General features: G+C 53.3%; 1 pseudogene; it reads left to right on the top strand.

Annotated features, from left to right (window-relative positions):
* The window catches only part of LOC102562950 (long-chain-fatty-acid--CoA ligase ACSBG2-like), a 45,827-nt pseudogene that overhangs the window by 9,086 nt on the left and 24,292 nt on the right, over positions 1–12,449 (top strand).

Raw genomic sequence — 12,449 nt, forward strand, 5'->3', positions numbered from 1 at the left:
ATTAAAAGGTATATGGTTAAGTCCCCATTGGTGATCTGGCTCTGCTCTGTAGGAGAAGGAGCACCTGCTCTGACCCCTTCAATTGGAGAGGGTATATGTCTTGGAGTACCGCCCAGGTTACATTTTGGGGGCTCGTCTAGGCTTTCCGCATAGTGGGTGGTGGAATATTATTCAAGCACTGTGTATCCCTGTAGAGAGAGAGAGAGCCACCAGGAGACATGTCCGATGCTGACCAGTCTGCCATACCCTCCGGGAGTGATTCATAGATTCATAGATGTTAGGGTCGGAAGGGACCTCAATAGATCATCAAGTCCGACCCCCTGCATAGGCAGGAAAGAGTGCTGGGTCTAGATGACCCCAGCTAGATGCTTATCTAACCTCCTCTTGAAGACCCCCAGGGTAGGGGAGAGCACCACCTCTCTTGGGAGCCCGTTCCAGACCTTGGCCACTCGAACTGTGAAGAAGTTCTTCCTAATGTCCAGTCTAAATCTGCTCTCTGCTAGCTTGTGGCCGTTATTTCTTGTAACCCCTGGGGGCGCCTTGGTGAATAAAACCTCACCAATTCCCTTCTGTGCCCCTGTGATGAACTTATACGCAGCCACAAGGTCACCTCTCAACCTTCTCTTGCGGAGGCAGAAGAGGTCCAGGTGCCCCAGTCTCTCCTCATAGGGCTTGGTCTGCAAGCCCTTAACCATATGAGTGGCCCTTCTCTGGACCCTCTCCAGGTTATCCACATCCCTCTTGAAGTGCGGCGCCCAAAATTGCATGCAGTACTCCAACTGCGGTCTGACCAGTGCCCGATAGAGGGGAAGGATCACCTCCTTGGACCTATTCGTCATGCATCTGCTGATGCACGATAAAGTGCCATTAGCTTTTCTGATGGCTTCGTCACACTGCCGGCTCATGTTCATCTTGGAGTCCACTAGGACTCCAAGATCCCTTTCCGCTTCCGTGCCACCCAGCAGGTCATTCCCTAGGCTGTAGGTGTGCTGGACATTTTTCCTCCCTAGGTGCAGCACTTTGCATTTCTCCTTGTTGAACTGCATCCTGTTGTTTTCTGCCCACTTGTCCAACCTGTCCAGGTCTGCTTGCAGCTGTTCCCTGCCCTCCGGCATTGTTTTTAGGCCACTTCATCTTTGCTGTCCTGGTTCTGTCCCTGCACCTTCTCGCTTTTCCCAGGCAGCCCATCAGGGACTGACCAGTCCCTCTGATTGCAGGCATTTCCCTTGATGCTCAGGCAGCTACAAATGTCTTGTGTAGCCATGTCAATCCCCTGCGGTTGGTCTTCTCTATCCATGGTGCTGGAGAGCTCTGTGCTGAGCTCCCAGCACCATGTCCTCCTGGCTCTGGTCCTCTGGGCCACCTGCCCATGGGTCACCTGTAGCTTCCCTGCAGCAGTTAAGTCACAGCAAGGAGAGCACCGTGTCTCAAGCTTTCCCTGTCTCAGTGCCACGAAGTCTGGGTGGTGTCTGATGGCAAGCCCAGATGAGGCCGGCCAGGCTGGGCTTATTGTCTGGTCATTTCCACTGCTTGGCGAGGGCTTTGACTGACCACTCTGCCCCAGCAACTGAACTGGCTGTTCCACTGAGGTGGCAGGGAGTGCAGCTCCCCATTTGGTGCCAGGTGTGGCCACAGCCTGAGCCAGCCACCTGCAGCTCTAAGCCGTGGGCTGTGGGTAGCCTCCTGTCTCCTGCACTCTTTGGCTTTCCTGGGGCTTGGCCCCGGCATGGCTCATGCTCAGCTCTTGCCCTGTGGCTCATTCCTGGGCTTTTCTAACTCAGCCTCTGACTCCCAGGGCCTGCCCCTGACCTGCGGGGTGTCTGCTCTGTCCCTGGGCTTCCCTATCCCCCTCACCATTGGACTCCTGGTTTCTGCCCCAGCCCCTGACTCCAGCCATCCCTCCATGGCCTAGGCATTAGACCAGAATGCTTCTGACTTGGTGCCTTGCACATGGCTGCCTCCTCCCAGGTTTCCAACCAGTTCCCATTCGTGTGATTCCTCCATTCTGGTGTGAACTGGGTGCAGGACCAAGGCCCTCATCTGTGCCCAGGAGCTCATCCTGTGCTCATATTAAGGACCCACTGGGTGTTGTTTCTGCCACTGTGCTCTAATTGCAGTCGTTGTCGGGGGAGTTTCTACTCCTTTCTAGGAGCATTGGCTGCATTGCAGATGCTCTTGTTCCCTGTGTGAAGACTGCCTCACCTACTTCTTCCTGCCGTGGCAGTCTGCGGGGCCCCTTCAGAGCATCACTGCCCTTCTTGTCCCTCTGTCTTTCCAGGTGCACCCAGGATCACTGCTGTCTTCTTGCTGGCCCTAAGCACAAGCATCAATCTCCTTGCTGCTGCGGGCCATAGCACATCCTTGCAGAACAAACTGTGCTTCCCAGCAGGCTATACTCCTCAATGCTGATATTCCAGGTACAGAGCAGTCTTGCCAGGTTTCTGTAACACCCACAACATCAGTTTTACAGAGGACATCCAGTTCCCCTTGCTTGTGCTTCCCTGCTCCTTGTGCTTGCACCCACATGCAGGAGACACTTTATATCCTACCCTGCCAGGTTCCCTCTCATGTCTCTGCCCCATTGCAGTTCCCCAGCTATTCTCCAGAGTATGGCCTCTCCTCTCAGTGCCTAGCACTTGGTGCCCAATGCATCTGCAGCACCCAGCACCTCCCATATTCCCACAGGGTCCTGTGCCCCAATACCACATGCCTGTTGAGCTTTCTTTGTCCTTTCCCGGAGGGTCTAGTTTAAAGCCCCCTCACCAGCTCAGCTGGTGATACCCTGATCTGCTCTTCCCAGTCTTGTGAGGCAGATCCCATCTCTGGACAGCAGTCCTCTGTCCCAGAGCATTGGCCCCTCGTCCACCCATGCAGAGCCTTCCCGGCATTGCCATCCTCTGGGCCTTGCCTTCACCTTCATGGTGCAGAGTCCTTGCTGGGTCTTTACCTTCCCTGAGAAGGACAGGTGAGATCAGCCCCTATGCACCTGGCCCATTTGTTGACTGTAGGATTCTTTTACCAGAGACCCCAAAGGACTGACATGGCCCCTCTTTCAATTAGGTATCAAGTGAAGTTTTATAGTTATTCCTGTCATGACCCAAGGGTATGATTTTGTGTGTGCTTCGGCACTGCAGAATTATTCCCGCCACATGGAGCTTTCTTTGCACGGTGCAATTCTCAGTTGCAAAGAGAAAACCCCCGTGCAAAGGGGCTCCCACCACCCGTATGTAAATTTGTTTCCCACTATTGGCTGTTTCTAAATTATTCCCACGTGGCGGCTAGTGATTGGCTTGCTAGCTGTATAAGAGGCTTGAGCATTGTCTGCCCAAATTGGAGAAGGAGGACTTCACATCCATCTCGTGAAGAACTCTAAGCATGCTGTGGAGCTTAACAAATTCCGCGTGTGCCTTAAAGGAGGATACAGGGGCCTGATCAACCTCTAGCCTCTCCCCGTTGCCGCACGATCCCTCAGCGTACCCTACCCTGCACGCTTGTGGAAAGTCACCTTTCAGACTCTCATTTTGGTCGGTCCACGGAGCCTAGCAAACTCCATGAGTGGTATCCAGAGCTCTGTTTGTGTTTGTTTAGCGGAGCCTAGCAAACTCCGCTCGTGTGTCTTCGGTGGAGCCTAGCAAACTCCACGTGTGTGGGGTTTTTTTGTAACTGCAACTCAAGAAAGTTTTCCTGCCTGCACCGTGACCACCTACGGTGTAAGTAAAACAATCTTTAATCAACCTCTACGCGTCAGTGCCTAATTCTAGTTTGCCGTGCCGACCTTTTCCCTGGCCCACGTGCCCAGGCTGCTGGCCACAGCCCCTTGGCCCCGACAATTCCTATCCTTTACTACAAGTTTCCATCCCAGAATATTACCTGGCAAGTGGTTCTTTCAGATGTTACAACGGTGACCTTTGAGGGTACCAGGCCTTGGGTCCTTCACTGGGTGCAGGGGTTTTTGTTTCTGGCTCCCCACTGTTCGAGCAGGGATCCAGCAGCTGCATCTGTCCTCCCAGGGTCACAACATGCTAACACACACGTGTTCTGGCCTCAGATCCTCTGTTGGCCTCAGATCCCCTGCTGTGTGTGTGGGATGTTAGTTTCTGGATTCCTCGTTGTTCAAACACAAACACACACTGTCTCTTTGTTTGTCCACTACTTTTGTAACTTTCTCACCTCAAATTGTCCAATCCTCAGGTTTCTTGCCTCATCTTTTTAGACAAGGTACTCCAATTCTATTCCATTTTTGGTTTCCTTTCCTTCTAGGGAAACTACTGTACCTGGTTAGCCCGCCATACCAATCACAGCACTCACTTTTCCCAATGTCTTATAAGGCACTCTGGACAATTAAATTGCTTAGTTCTGAGAAGACCTAAAGTTGTACTAAAAGCTTAAACAAAAGTCAGTTTTGTCTGCTACACCATTCTCCTCCTACCCAGAGCCTGGTGGTCTCTGGTCTGCTCAGGGACATTCCCAGCAGCAGTGTTTGTGCCTCCTGGACAGGCAGGAAGTGGGGTAGCCTGAGAGTAGGGGCTGGACAGGGCACAGGGCTGGGGCAGGCCAGGAGGTTTGCACAGACAGGCAGCAGTCTGAGACCTGCCCCATTCACAACCAGAGGGGCAGCTTGACTGCCGCGCACATTTGTGCTCCCCCAGCTGCCTGGCTAAGAGAGGGTCCCACACCTGGGCAAGGGCACCCCCCCAGCACTGTTCCTGTGGCACCAGAGAGATCAGGTGGTTCCTGCCACACTTCTCCACATCACCGCCTGATTTTGGCTGACCCATTCCCTGAGAGTGGGAGGAGTTAATGGAGCTCGGCATGACTGTGCCAGACTCACAGCTGGACTGGGTCATCCACTACAAGTGTGCAAATCATTGCTGCACCCTGATCTACACCTTGGGCACCATGGGCACACCCAAAGGCATCATGCTCAGTCATGACAACATGAGTGGCTCTGGCAGCCCAGACCCAGCATGGCAGGGATGCCCTGCAGGGAGGCTTTAAGGGGGTGGGAACAGAGTGATGGTGGTCAGTGGTGGCACCAGTGCCCCCAGAACCTCTACTGGACCTAGTCCCCAGTGGCTGTGTGACTTTTCCTCTGTGTGTGTGTGGGGGGGGTGTCCCCTAAACCCCTCCCAAACACCAAACCCTCCCCCCACATGTGCTGCCCCTGTGGGGCTGGGGCACACCTCTGGGTGCCAGAGGGACTGGGGTGGGATGGGAGCTGGTTGTGCCCTGAAAGCAAGCCCATGCACTGCTTGGATGCAGTGCCCCAGCCAGCCTGGGTTCTGGCCACACCATGTGGCACGTTGGCCACACAGCATTTCAGCCCTTGTGGATGAGGCAGGGGCTGTGGTCTGGGCCTGGTGTTGGGCTGGTGCTGAGCGATGCTCTGATCACTGCAGGTGACTTTGGAGGTCAGAATGTTTAAGGAGGTTTTGAGGTTTCAGGATCAAGAGGTCTTCCTCAGCTACCTGCCCCTGAGCCACATTGCTGGACAGATCATTGACCTCTGGCTGTCCATGTATTTGGGGGACACCACCTGGTTTGCGCAGCCCAATGCCCTCAAGGTAACAGGCACCAGCCTGGGGGTGGTGGTGGGAGGGTGCATGGGGCAGTGGGCACAATGACAGGAGCCCATGTCAAACCTCGCAGCCGGCCCCTGCCCAGGCAAAGCCCCAGAGCCAAGTGCTCCAGTCTCAGCAGCAACTCCAGGGAGGTGACACACTGCTGACTGGGATGTCTCTGCTCCCACTGCTGTGTCATTCTCACTCACCCTGGCCTGGGGGTGCCCACCCTACTTGGCATGCTGCCAGGACCCCCCTTTCCAGCAAAAGTACAAGTGGAGGGCCGGGTGCTGGGGCTGGGCTTCTCCCCCTGGAACTGAAGGTGCCACATGGGATGTCCCAGACAAACGAGCTCAGCCATGTTGGCTGCAGCATCCCAAAACCACAGGCTGACCCATGAGGTTGGAGTCACTAGTTTTGTGATCTGGGCAAGACAGGGGCACCCAGACCAGCTCCTCCTGCAGCCATGGCCAGTGTCCAGAGCAGTGAATGCAGGGTGGGGAACAAGCCAGCTGAAGCCTTCCTGGGAGAAATTCCTTCCTAGCCCCTGCAGGCACACACAGGAGCCCTGAAGCCTGGGATGGCCAGACGCACCCCAGACAGTGCTTTCCCTTCCAACCCTGCTGTGAGGACGGCACCTAGTCCAACCTCTGCCACAATCTGATAATTGATCCCGGACAAAGCCATCCCTAGGGGGGCACGCCCTGGGCCCCGCACTTTGGGGGGGCCCCATGGAGCTGGGAAGAGTGGCCACGGTGACTGCATCGCCACCACTGGCTTTGCATCCAGCCACTTCCTAACCCCCTCCCCTGATACAGTGGGTGCCACTGCCAATGGCAGCGGCTGCTTCTTCACATGCAGGGTGCATGGGATCAGGGTGGAGGCAGGGGTGAGGGTGGGGCCCTGCATGGGCTGATTTGCCCCGGGCCATGAACCCTGCTCAGGTCAGCTCTGCTCCCAGATCAGCTCTGTCTCTCCCATTGCCCCTTCCATAACTGTGCAATACTCTTCAGTGACTTGCCCAGACCTGCTGCGTTCAGACACCCATTCCACAGTGTCACTCGTCTAATGACTAGAAACCTTCCAGTCTCTGGGTTCAATTTGTTCCTGAACAGTTTGTGCTCATTTCCCTTTCAGTTCATGTTGCTCTTTCACTACCCAGCTCTTCTCTTCCCTGATCTTCAAGTAGTTAAGAGTCACCCACATTCTCCAAACATCAAGAGGGGGATGGTGGTCCCTCTGTTTCTCTCCTTGTTCCCTGGTCGGTTGTGCACCTGAAAAGCTTTGTTCTGCTTGATTTCTTTTCTTGGAAAGGCACAAGTCAGCAAAGCCTCTGGCCATCCTAGCTTTACTTCCTCTCAGACCTCTCAACCTCTGCAAGGCCTTTCTCTGTCTCTGTCTGTCTTTCCTGGTCAACCCAGTTGTCTGTTCTCCATGGACCCTTGACTGCAGGGCCCAAAGCTACACACAGCACTCCAGGTGAGGCCTCATGATTGCCGAGCAGAGCAGAAGAATCACCTCCCTTGATCTGCAAGTGACACTCCTGTTCCTACCACCCCAGCTGTTGTTGGCATTAATTTGCAAGATAAGCACACTTTTGGGTCATATTCAGCTAATGGTGCGCTGTGACCCTCAGGTCCTTCCCTGCAGCACAGCAGTCTGGTCCATTGTTCCCCAGGCTGTATGTGTGCATGTCATTATCATAGAATCATAGAATCACAGAAGTCGGGTCGGAAGGGACCTTGTAGATCTCAAGTCCGACCCCCTGTCTGGCCAGGAGGGAAACTGGGCTCAAGTGACCCCAGCTGGGTAGGCATCGAGCCACTTCTTAAAGACCCCCTGGGTAGGAGCCAGCACCACTTCCCTTGGAAGTTGGTTCCAGATCCTAGCTGCTCTGACTGTGAAGTAGTTCCTACGGATGTCTAATCTAAACCTACTCTCCAACAACTTGTGGCCGTTATTCCTTCTTATCCTGGGGGGCGCTAGGAAACAAGGTCTCCCCCAAACCCTCCTGGTCCCCCCTAGTGAGTTTATAGACAGTCACTAGGTTCTCCCTCAGCCTTCTCTTGTGAAGGCTGAACAGGTTCAGGTCCCGTAGCCTCTCATTGTAGGGTCTGCCCTGCTGTCCCCGGATCATGCGGGTGGCCTCCTCTGGACCCTCTCAATGTTGTCCACATCCCTCTTGAAGGGGGTGCCCAGAGCTGGACACAGTACTACAGCTGCGGCCTGACCAGTGTTGCGTAGAGGGGGAGGATCACCTCCTTGGCCCTACTCGAGATGCATCTGTGGATGCACAATAGGGTCCGGTTAGCCCTGCCGACCGTGACCTCGCATTGTCGGCCCATGTTCTTCTTGGCATCAATGATGACTCCAAGATCCCTTTTTGCCTCCGTGCTCTCAAGAAGGGAGTTTCCCATCTTATAAGGGTGCTGATGGTTACTACTGCCCAAGTAGTAGACCTGGACCTGGACAGGCTCAACAAGGGGCGGATGAGAATCTGACGGTGTTCAACGCTGATAAATGCAAGGTTCTCCACCTTGGGAAAAAAAACCCGCAGCATCCTTATAGGCTCGGCAGTGCTATGTTGGTTAGCACTATGGAAGAAAGAGACTTGGGGGTCATCATTGACCACAAGATGAACATGAGCCTGCAGTGCAATGCTGCAGCTAATAAAGCGACCAAAACGCTGGCTTGCATCCATAGATGCTTCTCAAGCAAATCCCGGGACATGATTCTCCCCCTGTACTCGGCCTTAGTGAGACTGCAGCTGGAGTACTGCGTCCAGTTTTGGGCTCCACAATTCAAAAAGGATGTGGAGAAGCTTGAGAGAGTCCAGAGAAGAGCCACGCGCATGATCAGAGGTCAGGGAAGCAGACCCTACGATGACAGGCTGAGAGCCCTGGGGCTCTTTAGCCTGGAAAAGCGCAGGCTCAGGGGTGATCTGATGGCCACCTACAAGTTTATCAGGGGTGACCACCAGTATCTGGGGGAACATCTGTTCACCAGAGCGCCCCAAGGGATGACGAGGTCAAATGGTCACAAACTACTACAAGATCGTTTCAGGCTGGACATAAGGAAGAATTTCTTTACTGTCCGAGCCCCCAAGGTCTGGAACAGCCTGCCACCGGAGGTTATTCAAGCGCCTTCACTGAACACCTTCAAGATGAAACTGGATGCTTATCTTGCTGGGATCCTATGACCCCAGCTGACTTCCTGCCCTTTGGGCAGGGGGCTGGACTCGATGATCTTCCGAGGTCCCTTCCAGCCCTAATGTCTATGAAATCTATGAGATCTATGAAATCATCCCCGATGCCGGCCCATCACAGATGTGCTCCTTCATGATCTTCTCAAAGAGTTTCCCCAGGATTGAGGTAAGACTGACGGGCCTATAGTTGCCCGGGTCCTCTCTCCTCCCTTTTTTAAAGATGGGGACCACATTGGCTATCTTCCAATCATCTGGCACCTGGCCCAAGCACCACGAGCGCTTGTAAAGCCATGCCAAGGGCCCTGCAATTGTAGCAGAAAGCCCCCGTTTCCTCTTGCCTGCATTTGCTCTCCCCTCTTTGGATATGTTTCTCTTTTTCTACCTTTTCTTCCTTCCTCTCTCTTTCACTTTAAGATAAGGAATTGTATTTTAAAATTTGTATGTGTGCATTTTGTATCTCCCCTTGTAGTTTGGTATTTTTATCTATTTGTGTGCCATGGCATTTGTAGCTTATATTTTATACTCCTCACCTTTCAGCTTTCAACTAAATGTGTTTTAGTAAGTTATACATTGTAACATTGTTAACAAAGGCAGGAATCAAACTGCCCTTCCCTGTATCAGGCTGGCCTCTGAAAGAATGAGTGAATCAGTGATTGAATGTGTAACATGGAAGCAGGCAGCAATTATCACCTGGAAGCTGAACTCAATAGAAGACAGCGTAACAACCAGGAAATCTCTATACCTCACTGATCAAGGGCTAGAAGCCCTGGACTGACTTAATCAACACCAGAGACCAACTTTTGGGCTGAATATCTCCAGATCGACCACTCCCAGAGCCCTATTCTAAATTCATCAATGGATTCCCAAACCAGCACGTACATGCGGACGACCCCTGGGGCTGTCAGATGCCGTCCAGTAGCCACCGAGGTGGGGGGGGAAGTCCCACGAGGGTCAATGACCCCTGGATTGGGCAAACCAGAAAACTGGGGAGTCACCAAAGTCTGCCAAGGACAGATAAAAGGCAGTGAAAAGTGACCCTCAGTGGCACCCTCTTGATCTCCAACTCGACCAGACCTGGCCAGCCAGAAGGACCAACCGGCGACCCCCTTCTGGAAGATAACACCACGCTGAAAGAAGCCTCAACGACAGACTCCAGCACTTGTAGGATAGGTATACCTGACTCTGTAGCCTGCTACTGTGTGTGTGTGTATGTGTGTGCATGTGTGCATGTGTGTGTGTGGACCAGCCCCAAGGTTTGTGATTACAGTGTTTCAATCCGCCTAATAAACTGGAATTTTAAGGATCCCGAGTTGGACATTTGTAGCCAACACAATAACCCCTGCTAGCTTCCTCAACACTCTGGGGTGGAGAGCATCTGGACCTGTTGATATGAACACATCCAGCCCCTCCAGAAGCACTCTAACCCAGTCCTCCTCAACCTTAGGTCTGGAGGCGTTCCCCTTGAGTCCATCTTGAAACATGGTGGGGGAGTCCCGGTCCCTGCACAAGAAAACGGGGCTGAAGAATTTCTTAGAGAGGTCTGCCTTCTTCTCTGGCGCAACCACCAGCTTGCCCAGCATATCTTGCAGGGGCCCCACATTTCCCGGTTCCTTCTTCATCCTCCCTATATATTTGAAAAAAGGACTTTTTATTATCTTTGATCTTGGATGCTAGTCCTAGCTCTATGTCTGCCTTAGCTTTCCTAACAACCCCCCTACAGGCCCAAGCAGTGGAGGTATACTCTTCTTTGGAGATAGCTCCCCCCTTCCACCAGATATATGCCGCCTTTCTGGCAACCAGGCATTTCCGGACATCCTTGGTGAGCCAGGGAGGCTTTTGGGCACTCTTGCCCCCCTTGCTTCTTGTTGGGATCGTCACCTCTTGGGCCCTGAGTATTGTCTCCTTAAGGAACAACCCCTCATCTTGGGCACTGAGTTCCCCAGTGCCTCTCCCACCAATCTCCTCAACTCGTTGAAGTTGGCCCTCTTGAAGTCTAGGGCTACCGCCTTGCTGCAGGCCCTTGACATGCTGCGCTGGATGGTGAATTCCAGCAAGCGATGATCGCTATCACCCAGGTGGTCAAGGACCTGAAGCCCCCTTACCAGATCATCGCCTGTGGCCAGCACCAGGTCCAACAGGGCATTTCCTCTGGTGGGACTGCACCTCCTGGGTTAAGTGGAGGTCCTGTATCTCGGCCAGGAACCTCCTGGATCGGTCCGACCTGGCTGACTGCTCCTCCCAGCAGATGTCCGGGTAATTTAGATCACCCATGACAACTACATCCCTTGCCTTAAGTGCCTTTGCAAGCTGGCCCGAAAATTCCCGGTCCAGCTCCTCCCCTTGGTTGGGGGGTCCGTAGTAGACCCCCACCGTTAAATCCCTCTCCCCACGGCCCCCTTGTGTCTTGACCCACAGCACTTCAGCTTGCCCCTCCTCTGACCCCATTTTGCTGGCAGAAGATGTGTATTGCTCTTTGACATTATTCTGTCCCTGGTGCAGGACTTGGCACTTGTTCTTGTGCAATGTCATCTGTTTGGTTTTTGGACCATTTCTCCAGCCTGTGTGGGTCACTCTGTATCCCAGCTCTGCCCTCTGGACTGTCTGCACTGGCATCTGGCTTCGTGTCCACTGTAAATTATGCTATATGTGCCCTCAACTCCATCCTCCAAATTGATAAGGAAGATGTTGAACAATACCAGAGCCAGGCCAGACCCTGTGGAGCCCACTCAATGCCTCCTCCCAGCTAGACATTCATTGCATTCACCACATCACTGATGTGCAATGCCAGCCACAACCTTTTTTCTCACTTCCTTTTCCTTAGCAGCTTGTCCCCTCCAGCACCTGTGATCCAGCCAGGACTTCCATCCCACCACGTTTCTGGGGTCCCTTGAGCAGTTCTAGCTCCTCCTTCTTGGTGCCCAGCCCCTGCTGTGAAGCATTTTCCCAGAACATAGTCCTTCATACTCGGCCTAGTCACCTCTTAGTGGCTGTGATAAATTTGATTCTTATTCGACTTTTCCAGGCTGCTGCTGACTTACATGCAAGCGTATTGATTCCTGACTATTGATTATTGACTCCAAGATGAACATGAGCCGCCAATACCAGACCACAGCCAGCAAGGCCAGCCAGACCTTGTCATGCATCCAAAGGTGCATCTCAAGCCAGTCCAGAGAGGTGATCCTCCCCCTCTATACGAGTTTGGTCAGGCCACAGTTGGAGTACTGTGTCCAGTACTGGGTGCTGCGCTTCAAGAGGGATGTGGCCAGCCTGGAGAGGGTTCAGAGGAGGGCCACCCGCATGATTAGAGGGCAGCAAGGAAGGCACTATGTGGAGAGACTGATGGACCTGAACCTGTTCAGCCTCAGCAAGAGGAGGCTGAGTGGGGTCCTGGTGGCTGCCTACAAGCTCATCAGGAAGATCAACAACAAATAGGCAGAGCCCTTTTCTCCCCAGCACCACCTGGGGTGACGAGGAACAGTGGTCATAAGCTGATATCAGGAGAATAGGTTTAGGTTAGAGATCAGAAAGCAATATTTTACAGTTAGGGTGGCCAAAATCTGGAACCAACTTCCCAGGAAATGGTCCTCACCCCTACCATGGGCAAATTCAAGAGGAGGTTGGATGATCACCTGTCTGGGGTCTTGTGAACCCAGCATTCATTCCTGCCTGTGGCAGGGAGTCAG

This window comes from Alligator mississippiensis, chromosome 3 (assembly GCF_030867095.1).
Source record: "Alligator mississippiensis isolate rAllMis1 chromosome 3, rAllMis1, whole genome shotgun sequence".
Lineage (NCBI taxonomy): Eukaryota > Metazoa > Chordata > Crocodylia > Alligatoridae > Alligator > Alligator mississippiensis.